The following is a 14512-nucleotide window of genomic DNA, read 5'->3' on the forward strand; positions in this document are numbered from 1 at the left end:
ACGTGTTCAGGTTAAGAGAAGAAAAAAAAATAATGACGATGATCATGCTTCATAGGGTGTCTTTTTTCTCGTTGGTTTCTCTGTGGTTTCTTCTGCTTTTCTTTTCTCTTTTCTACATGGAGGTACTAAGGGTAGGTTCTCTCAATATGAATGGGGGAAGGGACAGGAATAAGAGGGCTTGGGTATTAGAAGTAATAAAACAGAAAAGGCTTAATGTAGTTTTCCTACAGGAGACACATAGCGATGAGGAAAATGAGGTTGACTGGGGTATGTGGTGGGAGGGGCAGCATGTACTCAGTCATGGTACTAATTTCAGTGCTGGGGTGGCAATATTGTTTTCCTCAGGCTTAGGAGTGACTGTGGTATCTACAACAGAGATTGTCAAGGGTCGGGTTTTATTGGTCAAGGTGGATGTTATGGGGTTTTTGTTTGTTTTTTTGAATGTTTATGCTCCTAATGAGGGTACAGAGCGTATTGCTGTATTTGATCAACTAAAAATGTTAAGACAGTGTGACCAAGAGGGGTGTATGGTTTTAGGGGGTGACTGGAACTGTACAGTGGATTTTACTGTTGATCGCACCGCTGAAGAACCTCACCTGCGGTCAGCCACTTGCCTGTCTGGCCTATTAACTGAGTTTGAGCTTTCTGATGTGTGGAGAGTAAGGAATGCCAAAGTTAGGCAGTACACATGGCTAAAAATTAATGAAGGTCGTGTCAGTGCAGCACGGTTAGACAGGTTGTATGTATCTGAGCAATACTGTAGTAGGGTTGGAAAGTGTGCCATTACTCCTGTGGGTTTCTCTGATCATCATATGGTTACTGTTGATATTCACTTGTCCTGTCCACGAAGGTCATCACCTTACTGGTATTTTAATGTTAAATTGTTACATGATGTCATGTTTTGTGACAGGTTTTTGTTGTTTTGGGAAAAATGGAGGGGTATAAAAGGGAATTTTGAGTCCTTGAGACAATGGTGGGAGGTTGGGAAGCCCAAATACGAGTTTTTGTCAACAGTATACTGCTCTGTCTCAAACTGAATTTAAAGAGACTATCAAGGCCCTTGAACAGGACATCAAATCTATTGAATTGAAGCTGCTCACTCAGAATGACCCTGGACTAGTCATGAACTTACAGGACAAGAGACATGAACTGAGGTCGTTTCTGCATGAAAGAGTGAAGGGTGCCTTGATTAGGTCTCGTTTCGCTTCCCTCAAGGATATGGATGCTCCTAGTGCTTTTTTTTTTAACCTAGGAAAGTCGACATTTCAACGTAAACAGATGGTATGCCTTCGTCTCCCTGATGGGAAGGTGACCACGAATGATATTGAAATGCGTCAACATGCCGTGGATTTCTACTCGTCCCTTTATAAGGCGGAGGATTGTGACTCTATGTGTACTGAACAGTTGTTACATGGTCTTCCTAAATTGGGACCTGAGCAGAGAGTCGCATTGGACGCTGACATTACACTGCAGGAGCTGTCCACAGCTGTTATGCAGCTCTCAACAGGCCGAGCCCCTGGCATCGATGGGTTACCATCTGAGTTTTATAAGCACTTTTGGGGGTCTATTGGGGAGGACTTTTATGAAGTGATGTGTGAATCTTTTCATGAGGGTTCTCTTCCTGTATCCTGTCAACGTGCAGTGCTTTCACTGTTGCCAAAAAGGGGGATTTGGCTCTCATAAAAAATTGGAGACCTGTTGCTTTGCTGTGCGCAGAATATAAAATTGTTTCTAAATGTCTCTCAAACAGGTTGAAAGAGTATCTGGGGTTGTTGATCCACAAGGACCAGTCCTACTGTGTACCTGATCGCTCTATTGTTGACAACTTGTTTCTGATAAGAGATGTTTTAGACATTTGTAAACTGTCTGATGTAAATGTGGGTTTACTTTCGTTGGATCAGGAGAAGGCTTTTGATCGTGTGGACCACCAGTACTTGTTTAAAATAATGAAAGCCTTTGGGTTTGGGGATGTTTTTCTGTCTTGGGTGAATTTACTGTATGCTGGAGCCTCGTGTATGGTGAAGGTGGGTGGTGGTTTAAGTTGCCCCATCCCTGTCGAAAGGGGCATCAGGCAGGGATGCCCAATTTCAGGGCAGTTATATAGTCTGGCGATTGAACCAATGCTTTGTTTTTTAAGAGCGAAGCTTACTGGTTTCTTTGTGCCAGGTGTAACGAAGGGTCCCACGATAGCACTGTCTGCGTATGCAGATGACGTGATAGTTTTTATTACAGGGGTGAGGATGTTAAGGTTCTCTCAAACGCTTTAAAGGTGTATGAGGGGGCCTCCTCAGCTAAAGTCAATTGGGGAAAGAGTGAAGCGCTGTGGGCAGGTCAGCTTCAGATGGGGTCTACTCCATGGTTACCAGGGGGCTTCAGTGGGGCAGAGATGGAATGAAGACTTTGGGGGTTTTTCTAGGCTCCGATGTCTTTCAAAAAAAGAACTGGGAGGGTGTAGTGGAGAAAGTGTGTGCCAGACTGTCAAGGTGGAAATGGGTGTTGCCCCAGCTGTCTTATAGGGGACGGGTCCTGGTAGCTAATAATCTTGCTGCTTCTACCCTGTGGCACAGACTAATGATTTTACAGCCACCAAAGGGTCTGATACAAGAGCTTCAGAGGACCCTTGTCAATTTCTTCTGGTCTGGGCAACACTGGATTAAAGCTGCAGCCCTGTACCTGCCACTGCACGAGGGTGGGCAAGGCCTGGTGGACATTTCCTCTAGGATCACGGCTTTCAGGCTCCAAGCAGCCCAGAGATTGTTGTACAGAGACTGTTCTAGCTGGGTCGAAACAGCCTACATATTGATGAGGAGAGCGGGCTGTTTGGGCTTCGACAAGCATCTTTTCCTCTTAAAGCTGGGGGGGGGTGATTTGACTGGCCTGACTCCATTTTATGAGTCTGTTATGCAGGCTTGGAGAGTCTTTGTCAAGTCCCGTAAGGCCTGCACGCCACCAGGGATGTGGCTTTTTGAAGAGCCTCTTTTTCACAACACTGCCATCCAGTCCCGTGTTCTGGGTTCAGCTAGCCTACGTTCATGCCTGTTAGGCGTGGGGTGTACCAAGCTGGGTCATCTGATGCAGAGCAGGAGCAGATTGGAGGAGCTGGGAGAAAGAGCGGGGATCCGATCATCTCGTCTACTGAGGAAGGTCGTCGATGAGGTCTGCGATTCCTTGCCAGTGCTTCATCTGCAGTATGTGACTGACACTTCCAATTCTGATCGGTGGAAGGAGGGTCTGGATTATGTGTTCCCTGCACTGATTGTTAGTGCTGCGATGGGGGCATTTGAAGAGGACGTGGGGACGCTGCTTTCCTTCGATACCCCGGAGCTGGGGAGTTCAAGGAGGTGGGAAAGAAGGCCATGTACAGAATATGTGTAAAGGTGTCCCATGCCTCTTCCCTGGAAGGGGTAAAATCGACGAGGTGGGCGGATGTGCTTGGTCCAGGTGCCTCTCCAAAAGGCTGTTGGCGATCATTATATAAACTGCCTATTGATAAGAGGACAGCTGACCTCCAATGGAGGATAATACATGGAGCTATAGCCACCAATATGCATCTGGTACACCTGGATCCTACTGTTGGGGAGGGGTGTCCATTCTGTGCTGGGTCTGAATCTCTGGCACATCTGTTTTTATTGTGTCCCAGGTTGGTTGGGATGATTGAACTGATCACTGATTGGTTCTCAACGTTGGGAGAGGTTTTCTCTTCCCAACTGTATATATTTGGGCCAAAGTACAGGTTCAGTCAAAAGGGTGTAGTTGTGTTGCTTAATTTTGTGTTAGGGGCAGCAAAATTAGCGATATGGAAGACCCGAAAGAACAGCATTCGGGGACAGGGGTCTGTGGATGTGGTGGGAATGCTGGAGGGAATGTTGGCAGCGAGACTAAGGGTTGAGTTTGCCTATTACAAACTTGTCAACAATATCGATCTGTTTTTGAGTATATGGGGTATACAGAGGCTGTTGTGTGTAGTTACTGTGGAGGAGGAATTGGAGTTGTGTTTTTAATTGATGTGTAACTGTGGTTTTGTATGAGTATTTATTGTGTGGTGGGCCCCCAGACCCAATAAAGAGTATTTAAAACTCAAACTCTCTCTCTGTCTCTTTCTCTCTCTCTCTCTCTCTCTCTCTGTCTCTCTCTCAATTCAATTCAATTCAATTCAAGGGCTTTATTGGCATCTTTCTCTTCTCTTTAACATTGCCAAAGCAAGTGAGGTAGACAACATACAAAGTGAATATATCTTTCTGAAAAACAACAAAAATTAACAGTAAACATTACACATACAGAAGTTTCAAAACAGTAAAGACATTACACATGTCATATTATATATATATACAGTGTTTTAGCAATGTACAAATGGTTAAAGGACACAAGATAAAATAAATAAGCATAAATATAGGTTGTATTTACAATGGTGTTTGTTCTTCACTGTCTTTCCCTTCTTCTCGTCTGTCTTTCTGTCAAATCTTCTCTCTGTTTCTGTCTGTCTGTCTGTCTGTCAGGTCACAAATCTTCTGCTGTGATCACTGTGGAATGTCTCTCTCTACCTGGTCTGTCATTGGGCAGGAGGTTAGGAAGTGCAGCTCAGTTTCCACCTCATTTTGTGGGCAGTGAGCACAAAGCCTGTCTTCTCTTGAGAGCCATGTCTGCCTCTCTTTCTCAATAGCAAGGCTATGCTCACTGAGTCTGTACATAGTCAAAGCTTTCCTTAATTTTGGGTCAGTCACAGTGGTCAGGTATTCTGCCGCTGTGTCTCTGTTAGGGCCAAATAGCATTCTAGTTTGCTCTGTTTTTTTGTTAATTCTTTCCAATGTGTTAAGTAATTATCTTTTTGTTTTCTCTGTCTTTGGTTGGGTCTAATCTGTCTGTCTGTTGTCCTGGGGCTCTGTAGGTGTGTTTCTGTTTGTCTGTTGTCAGAGCCCTGTCTGTCTGTCCTTTCTCTTCTCTAGAGGACTCTTCTCAGGTTCTCTCTCTTCTCTTTCTTTCTCTTTTCTCTTTCTCTTTAATCTTCTACCTGTCTGTTATGGAAGGTTTGTTTGCTTCCTTTTAGGTCTTGTCTCTCTCTTCTCGGCTCTTTTCTGGATTTTGATAATTAGTGGGTATTTTTCCTCTTCTCTGCTCTGCATGTCATTATTTGGTGTTCTCGTTGTATCACGGTCTCTATTTTTGCAGAATTCTGTTTCAGAGTCTCAATTTGGTGTTTGTCTCTGTTTTTTTGAAGTCTTGGTCTCTTGTGAGCGGACCTTTCTTCTCTGTCTCTGTCTCCATAAAGGTCAATGGGCTCTATGACTGATTCTCTGTCTATTTTTAGCCAAATCTAATTGGTATGTTGAAATTTATGTTTCTTTTGATGGCATAGAATGCCCTTCTTGCCTCTGTCTCTCAGATCGTTCTCTCTGTCTTTGTCTGAAGTTACCTGTGTCTGATGTTTAGGCCAAGGTATGTTAGTTTTGTTTGCTCTCTTTCTTTCAGTGTCTCTGGAATCTTGTCTTTGTGTCTCTGGTTCTGGGTCTTTCTCTTCTTTCACCATTATTTTGTCCTGGTGTCTCTCTCTTTCTGAGGTCTTACTGAGGTTCTTTCTGTCTCCAGGTCTGACAGAATCTGTGCATAAGATCTAGGTGCTGCTGTAGGCCCTCCTTGGTTGGTGATAGAAGCACCAGATCATCAGCAAACAGCAGACATTTGACTCTCGGATTCTAGTAGGGTGAGGCCGGGTCTCTTTCAGACTGTCTTTTCTAGTGCCCGTTTCTGTCTCGTTGATATATATGTTGAAGAGGGTGGGGCTTAAGTCTGCATCCCTGTCTCCCACTGACCCTGTGTGAAGAAATGTGTGTTTTTTGTCAATTTTAACCTCACACTTGTTGTTTGTGTACATGGATTTTATAATGTCGTATGTTTTATCCCCAACACCACTTTCCATCAGTTTGTATAGCAGACCCTCTTTCTGTCTATGTCTGTCCTTTCTCTCTCTCTGTCTCTGTCCTTACACTTTCTTTCTTTCTCTTTTTGAAATCAACAAAGCATTCTTACTCTGTCTCTTTCTCTTTGTTTTGGTTTGTTTGGTTGTCAATTAGGGTGTGCAGGGTGAATACATGGTCTGTTGTACGGTAATTTGGTAAAAAGCCAATTTGACATTTGCTCAGTACATTGTTTTCATTGAGGAAATGTACGAGTCTGCTGTTAATAATAATGCAGAGGATTTTTCCAAGGTTACTGTTGACACATATTCCACGGTAGTTATTGGGGTCAAATTTGTCTCCATTTTTGGAGACAAATTTGTCTCCATCTCTGTCCTCTCTCTCTCTGTGTCTCTCTTTCTCTCTCTCTCTCTGTCCTCTCTCTGTCCTCTCTCTGTCTCTCTCTCACTTTCTCTCTCTCTCTCTCTCTCTCTCTCTCTCTGCATGCTGGGAGTGATTGGTGCATGCTGGGAATTGTTTGAGTGAAGGAGTGCGTGTGTTGTGGAGAGTTAGATATTCACAACTTTCTTTCGGTTTGCTATTTCTTGGTGGCATTTTTTTTGTTGATGCATGATTAACGTTATTATTTTTGTTGTGGTAGAATTAAGTATTTAGTTTTCGTATCGATATTACCCTGGTTTTGGCGGGGATGGCAGCCCGAATGGGGATGCCGTCCCTGTCACTTCGGCATGGCTTTAGGTGTGTTACTGAAGCTGCTGTCACGGTGGAGGAGTTTCTGGTCGCTGTAGGAGAGAAGGTAGGCTATGAGAATATTGCGTATGCATCCCGGATGAATAAAGCTGTGGTGGTATTTCTTAAAGAAGAGTGTCTAGTTGATCGGATGGTTGAGCATGGTGTACTTCTTAAAGGAATGTTTATTCAAGTTACGCCGCTTTTTTCTCCGTCAACAAGGGTAACGATTTCAAATGTACCACCGTTTATTCCTAATGAGCTATTGGAGCGCGAGTTATTGCGCTTTGGGAAGTTCGCTAGTTCAATTAAGGTTGTCCCGTTGGGTTGCAAACACCCGGCGTTGAAACAGGTAATGTCATTTCGGCGACAGGTGTTTATGTTTTTGGACTCACCGGAGCAGACTTTAGAGTTATCGTTTAAAATCAAGTATGACAATAGATTGTATATGGCTTATGCTAGTACGGGTAGTCAACGGTGTTTTGAGTGTGGGGATGTTGGTCATAAGCGACATGCTTGCCCGAAAAGGGAGAAGGCAGAGGGAGGGGCACAGGTGGTCATCGTAACGCCTGGGCCCACTGATGTAGGGAGAGGTGGCTGACAGCGGTAGAGCAGCCACAAGCACCTGTTGCTGAGGAACAAGTTAACCGTGTTGAGGGCACGGGGTTGCAACTTGTATTAGAAGGAAATGTTATGCTACAGAAAAGTATTGTTGTAGAAGGTAAGGATGTATCTGAAGAGCCAGTTCCTCAGACTGGTGAGCAGGTGCCCAGTATGAGTGCTGGGGTAAAGGAGGGGGTTCATGTGGAGCTAGGCTCCCAGGGAGTGGAGGAGATGCCCACTACGAGTGCTGGGGTTCATGTAGAGCTAGGCTCCCAGGTAGTGGAGGAGTTGCCCACTACGAGTAATGAGGTACAGGAGGGTTTGCATGTGGAGCTAAGCTCCCAGGTAGTGGAGGAGATGCCCACTACGAGTAATGAAGTACAGGAGGGTTTTCATGTGGAGCTAAGCTCCCAGGTAGTGGAGGAGATGCCCATTACGAGTAATGAAGTACAGGAGGGTTTTCATGTGGAGCTAAGCTCCCAGGTAGTGGAGGAGATGCCCACTACGAGTGCTGGGGTTCATGTGGAGCTAGGTTCTCAGTTAGTGGAGAAGATGCCCACTATGAGTAGTGATGTTCAGGTGGGGCTAGTCTCCCAGATAGTGGAGGAGATGCCTGGTACGAGTGATGAGGTGCAAGTGGAGAGTGTTGAAAGGGATGTGGTAGAGGGGAGTCAGTTGTCTGTGTTCTCAGCTGAGGAGGATCAAGAGAAGGATATGGATATCTCTTTAGATATGACAGCTGCTGGTACGGACTCAGTTTATGATCTAGAGGAGGTAAATGAGTTTCTGGATCAGACTTTTGGGAAATCTGTCAAATTGGCAGATTATTTTGATGTTGATAAGTTTGTGAGGTCAGCTGTGATGTTACAGAAGACGGTGGGGTTAGACCAGCTGAGTGAGAAGAAGCGGTTTCGCTTGAGGAAATTTATTACTGCTGTTGCAGCAGCAAAAGGTGGTGGGAAACGTGTTCAGGTTAAGAGAAGAAAAAAAAATAATGACGATGATCATGCTTCATAGGGTGTCTTTTTTCTCGTTGGTTTCTCTGTGGTTTCTTCTGCTTTTCTTTTCTCTTTTCTACATGGAGGTACTAAGGGTAGGTTCTCTCAATATGAATGGGGGAAGGGACAGGAATAAGAGGGCTTGGGTATTAGAAGTAATAAAACAGAAAAGGCTTAATGTAGTTTTCCTACAGGAGACACATAGCGATGAGGAAAATGAGGTTGACTGGGGTATGTGGTGGGAGGGGCAGCATGTACTCAGTCATGGTACTAATTTCAGTGCTGGGGTGGCAATATTGTTTTCCTCAGGCTTAGGAGTGACTGTGGTATCTACAACAGAGATTGTCAAGGGTCGGGTTTTATTGGTCAAGGTGGATGTTATGGGGTTTTTGTTTGTTTTTTTGAATGTTTATGCTCCTAATGAGGGTACAGAGCGTATTGCTGTATTTGATCAACTAAAGGAAATGTTAAGACAGTGTGACCAAGAGGGGTGTATGGTTTTAGGGGTGACTGGAACTGTACAGTGGATTTTACTGTTGATCGCACCGCTGAAGAACCTCACCTGCGGTCAGCCACTTGCCTGTCTGGCCTATTAACTGAGTTTGAGCTTTCTGATGTGTGGAGAGTAAGGAATGCCAAAGTTAGGCAGTACACATGGCTAAAAATTAATGAAGGTCGTGTCAGTGCAGCACGTTAGACAGGTTGTATGTATCTGAGCAATACTGTAGTAGGGTTGGAAAGTGTGCCATTACTCCTGTGGGTTTCTCTGATCATCATATGGTTACTGTTGATATTCACTTGTCCTGTCCACGAAGGTCATCACCTTACTGGTATTTTAATGTTAAATTGTTACATGATGTCATGTTTTGTGACAGGTTTTTGTTGTTTTGGGAAAAATGGAGGGGTATAAAAGGGAATTTTGAGTCCTTGAGACAATGGTGGGAGGTTGGGAAGGCCCAAATACGAGTTTTTTGTCAACAGTATACTGCTCTGTCTCAAACTGAATTTAAAGAGACTATCAAGGCCCTTGAACAGGACATCAAATCTATTGAATTGAAGCTGCTCACTCAGAATGACCCTGGACTAGTCATGAACTTACAGGACAAGAGACATGAACTGAGGTCGTTTCTGCATGAAAGAGTGAAGGGTGCCTTGATTAGGTCTCGTTTCGCTTCCCTCAAGGATATGGATGCTCCTAGTGCTTTTTTTTTTTTTTAACCTAGGAAAGTCGACATTTCAACGTAAACAGATGGTATGCCTTCGTCTCCCTGATGGGAAGGTGACCACGAATGATATTGAAATGCGTCAACATGCCGTGGATTTCTACTCGTCCCTTTATAAGGCGGAGGATTGTGACTCTATGTGTACTGAACAGTTGTTACATGGTCTTCCTAAATTGGGACCTGAGCAGAGAGTCGCATTGGACGCTGACATTACACTGCAGGAGCTGTCCACAGCTGTTATGCAGCTCTCAACAGGCCGAGCCCCTGGCATCGATGGGTTACCATCTGAGTTTTATAAGCACTTTTGGGGGTCTATTGGGGAGGACTTTTATGAAGTGATGTGTGAATCTTTTCATGAGGGTTCTCTTCCTGTATCCTGTCAACGTGCAGTGCTTTCACTGTTGCCAAAAAGGGGATTTGGCTCTCATAAAAAATTGGAGACCTGTTGCTTTGCTGTGCGCAGAATATAAAATTGTTTCTAAATGTCTCTCAAACAGGTTGAAAGAGTATCTGGGGTTGTTGATCCACAAGGACCAGTCCTACTGTGTACCTGATCGCTCTATTGTTGACAACTTGTTTCTGATAAGAGATGTTTTAGACATTTGTAAATTGTCTGATGTAAATGTGGGTTTACTTTCGTTGGATCAGGAGAAGGCTTTTGATCGTGTGGACCACCAGTACTTGTTTAAAATAATGAAAGCTTTTGGGTTTGGGGATGTTTTTCTGTCTTGGGTGAATTTACTGTATGCTGGAGCCTCGTGTATGGTGAAGGTGGGTGGTGGTTTAAGTTGCCCCATCCCTGTCGAAAGGGGCATCAGGCAGGGATGCCCAATTTCAGGGCAGTTATATAGTCTGGCGATTGAACCAATGCTTTGTTTTTTAAGAGCGAAGCTTACTGGTTTCTTTGTGCCAGGTGTAACGAAGGGTCCCACGATAGCACTGTCTGCGTATGCAGATGACGTGATAGTTTTTATTACAGGGGTGAGGATGTTAAGGTTCTCTCAAATGCTTTAAAGGTGTATGAGGGGGCCTCCTCAGCTAAAGTCAATTGGGGAAAGAGTGAAGCGCTGTGGGCAGGTCAGCTTCAGATGGGGTCTACTCCATGGTTACCAGGGGGCTTCAGTGGGGCAGAGATGGAATGAAGACTTTGGGGGTTTTTCTAGGCTCCGATGTCTTTCAAAAAAGAACTGGGAGGGTGTAGTGGAGAAAGTGTGTGCCAGACTGTCAAGGTGGAAATGGGTGTTGCCCCAGCTGTCTTATAGGGGACGGGTCCTGGTAGCTAATAATCTTGCTGCTTCTACCCTGTGGCACAGACTAATGATTTTACAGCCACCAAAGGGTCTGATACAAGAGCTTCAGAGGACCCTTGTCAATTTCTTCTGGTCTGGGCAACACTGGATTAAAGCTGCAGCCCTGTACCTGCCACTGCACGAGGGTGGGCAAGGCCTGGTGGACATTTCCTCTAGGATCACGGCTTTCAGGCTCCAAGCAGCCCAGAGATTGTTGTACAGAGACTGTTCTAGCTGGGTCGAAACAGCCTACATATTGATGAGGAGAGCGGGCTGTTTGGGCTTCGACAAGCATCTTTTCCTCTTAAAGCTGGAGGGGGTGATTTGACTGGCCTGACTCCATTTTATGAGTCTGTTATGCAGGCTTGGAGAGTCTTTGTCAAGTCCCGTAAGGCCTGCACGCCACCAGGGATGTGGCTTTTTGAAGAGCCTCTTTTTCACAACACTGCCATCCAGTCCCGTGTTCTGGGTTCAGCTAGCCTACGTTCATGCCTGTTAGGCGTGGGGTGTACCAAGCTGGGTCATCTGATGCAGAGCAGGAGCAGATTGGAGGAGCTGGGAGAAAGAGCGGGGATCCGATCATCTCGTCTACTGAGGAAGGTCGTCGATGAGGTCTGCGATTCCTTGCCAGTGCTTCATCTGCAGTATGTGACTGACACTTCCAATTCTGATCGGTGGAAGGAGGGTCTGGATTATGTGTTCCCTGCACTGATTGTTAGTGCTGCGATGGGGGCATTTGAAGAGGACGTGGGGACGCTGCTTTCCTTCGATACCCCGGAGCTGGGGGAGTTCAAGGAGGTGGGAAAGAAGGCCATGTACAGAATATGTGTAAAGGTGTCCCATGCCTCTTCCCTGGAAGGGGTAAAATCGACGAGGTGGGCGGATGTGCTTGGTCCAGGTGCCTCTCCAAAAGGCTGTTGGCGATCATTATATAAACTGCCTATTGATAAGAGGACAGCTGACCTCCAATGGAGGATAATACATGGAGCTATAGCCACCAATATGCATCTGGTACACCTGGATCCTACTGTTGGGGAGGGGTGTCCATTCTGTGCTGGGTCTGAATCTCTGGCACATCTGTTTTTATTGTGTCCCAGGTTGGTTGGGATGATTGAACTGATCACTGATTGGTTCTCAACGTTGGGAGAGGTTTTCTCTTCCCAACTGTATATATTTGGGCCAAAGTACAGGTTCAGTCAAAAGGGTGTAGTTGTGTTGCTTAATTTTGTGTTAGGGGCAGCAAAATTAGCGATATGGAAGACCCGAAAGAACAGCATTCGGGGACAGGGGTCTGTGGATGTGGTGGGAATGCTGGAGGGAATGTTGGCAGCGAGACTAAGGGTTGAGTTTGCCTATTACAAACTTGTCAACAATATCGATCTGTTTTTGAGTATATGGGGTATACAGAGGCTGTTGTGTGTAGTTACTGTGGAGGAGGAATTGGAGTTGTGTTTTTAATTGATGTGTAACTGTGGTTTTGTATGAGTATTTATTGTGTGGTGGGCCCCCAGACCCAATAAAGAGTATTTAAAACTCAAACTCTCTCTCTTTCTTTCTTTCTTTCTTTCTTTCTTTCTTTCTTTCTTTTCTCTTCTCTCTCTCTCTCTCTCTCTTTCTTTCTTTCTTTCTTTCTTTCTTTCTTTCTTTCTTTCTTTCTTTCTTTCTTTCTTTCTTTCTCTCTTTCTCTCTCTCTCTTTCTTTCTCTTTCTCTCTCTTTCTTTCTTTCTTTCTCTCTCTTTCTTTCTTTCTCTCTCTCGTTCTTTCTTTCTTTCTCTCTTTTGTTCCTTCTTTCTTTCTCTCTCTCGTTCTTTCTTTCTTTCTTTCTTTCTTTCTTTCTTTCTTTCTCTCTTTCTTTCTTTCTTTCTTTCTTTCTCTCTTCTCTCTCTCTCTCTTTCTCTCTCTCTCTCTTTCTTTCTTTCTTTCTCTCTCTTTCTTTCTTTCTCTCTCTCGTTCTCTCTATCTTTCTCTCTCTCGTTCTTTCTTTCTTTCTCTCTTTCTTTCTTTCTCTCTCATTCTTTCTTTCTTTCTTTCTCTCTTTCTCTCTTTCTTTCTTTCTTTCTTTCTTTCTTTCTTTCTATCTCTCTTTCTCTCTCTCTATCTTTCTCTCTTTCTCTCTCTCTTTCTTTCTTTCTTTCTCTCGTTCTTTCTTTCTCTCTTTCTTCCTTTCTCTCTTTTTCTCTTTCTACTAATATAGTCTAACAGTAGAAGATGGCATGGGGACGGTGTGTTCCTTACAGGTATAGTGCTTTAAGGAGAATAGGGCTCATGGGATCATGGAGATGATACATGGAGGGAGGGAGTCTCAGACTTTTTCTTTGTGTCTGACTCTATTTCCCTCTACCTCTCCATCCCTCTACCTCTCCATCTCTCCATCCCGCTACCTCTCCATCCATCTCTCCATCCCTCCACCTCTCCATCCCTCTACCTCTGTATCCCTCTCCATCTCTCCATCCCTCTACCTCTCCATCCATCCCTACATCTCTCCATCTCTCCATCCCTCCACCTCTCCATCCCTCCACCTCTCTCAGGGGCTGGTGTGGGTACGACCATCCAGAGTGGCGAGCAGACCGTCATCACTGTGAATGCAAAGGCTGCTGGAAAAGGAAAGGTGAAAATGAACAGATTTAGGGTTAGGTTTGTAGTATGTCTGTTTGTGAAGGTCTTGACCTTGTATTGCACTGGTTCGTTGTAATTCCCCTCACCGTGTGGTTTGCATGTGACGATGGGATGAATGAAAAATGTAACTGATAAAAACAGAGTGAATAAAGGATGGATAAGTAGATGTAGACGTGGTGGAGAATGAGGATGGAACCTTTGATATCTTCTACCCCCCTCCCCCCTCCTCTCTAGGTGACGTGCAGTGTGTGTACCTCAGAAGGGGTGGAGTTAGATGTAGACGTGGTGGAGAATGAGGATGGAACCTTTGATATCTTCTACACTGCCCCGCAGCCTGGAGATTACTGTATCTGCGTTCGCTTTGGAGGGGAACTCATCCCCAACAGCCCCTTCCTGGTCACGGTAGGTAACTCATCCCCAACAGCCCCTTCCTGGTCACGGTACGTAACTCATCCCCAACAGCCCCTTCCTGGTCACGGTAGGTAACTCATCCCCAACAGCCCCTTCCTGGTCACGTTACGTAACTCATCCCCAACAGCCCCTTCCTGGTCACGGTACGTAACTCATCCCCAACAGCCCCTTCCTGGTCACGGTATGGAACTCATCCCCAACAGCCCCTTCCTGGTCACGGTAGGTAACTCATCCCCAACAGCCCCTTCCTGGTACGTAATGTAACTCATCCCCAACAGCCCCTTCCTGGTCACGGTACGTAACTCATCCCCAACAGCCCCTTGCTGGTCACGGTAGGTAACTCATCCCCAACAGCTCCTTCCTGGTCACGGTAGGTAACTCATCCCCAACAGCTCCTTCCTGGTCACGGTAGGTAACCAATGGAAAATGAAAAGATGGATCAATGATCGCTAGAAGGTCGGTGACGTCGACCACCGAACAAGGAGAGGAACCGACTTTGGCAGAAGTCGCGACAGTGCCTAGGTTAAATAACCAGGTTAAATCTCTGGGTTAAATACCTAGATTAAATACCCTGGTTAAATACCTAGATTAAATACCCTGGTTAAATACCCCGGTTAAATTACCTGGTTAAATACCCTGGGTAAATACCTATGTTAAATAACCTGGTTAAATATCCTGGTCAAATAACCTGGTTAAACACCTACATTAAATACCCTGGTTAAATACCCTGG

General features: G+C 45.1%; 1 pseudogene; it reads left to right on the plus strand.

Annotated features, from left to right (window-relative positions):
• The window catches only part of LOC112236628, a 157352-nt pseudogene that overhangs the window by 95361 nt on the left and 47479 nt on the right, over window positions 1-14512 (plus strand).

Source organism: Oncorhynchus tshawytscha, linkage group LG16 (assembly GCF_018296145.1).
Source record: "Oncorhynchus tshawytscha isolate Ot180627B linkage group LG16, Otsh_v2.0, whole genome shotgun sequence".
NCBI lineage: Eukaryota > Metazoa > Chordata > Actinopteri > Salmoniformes > Salmonidae > Oncorhynchus > Oncorhynchus tshawytscha.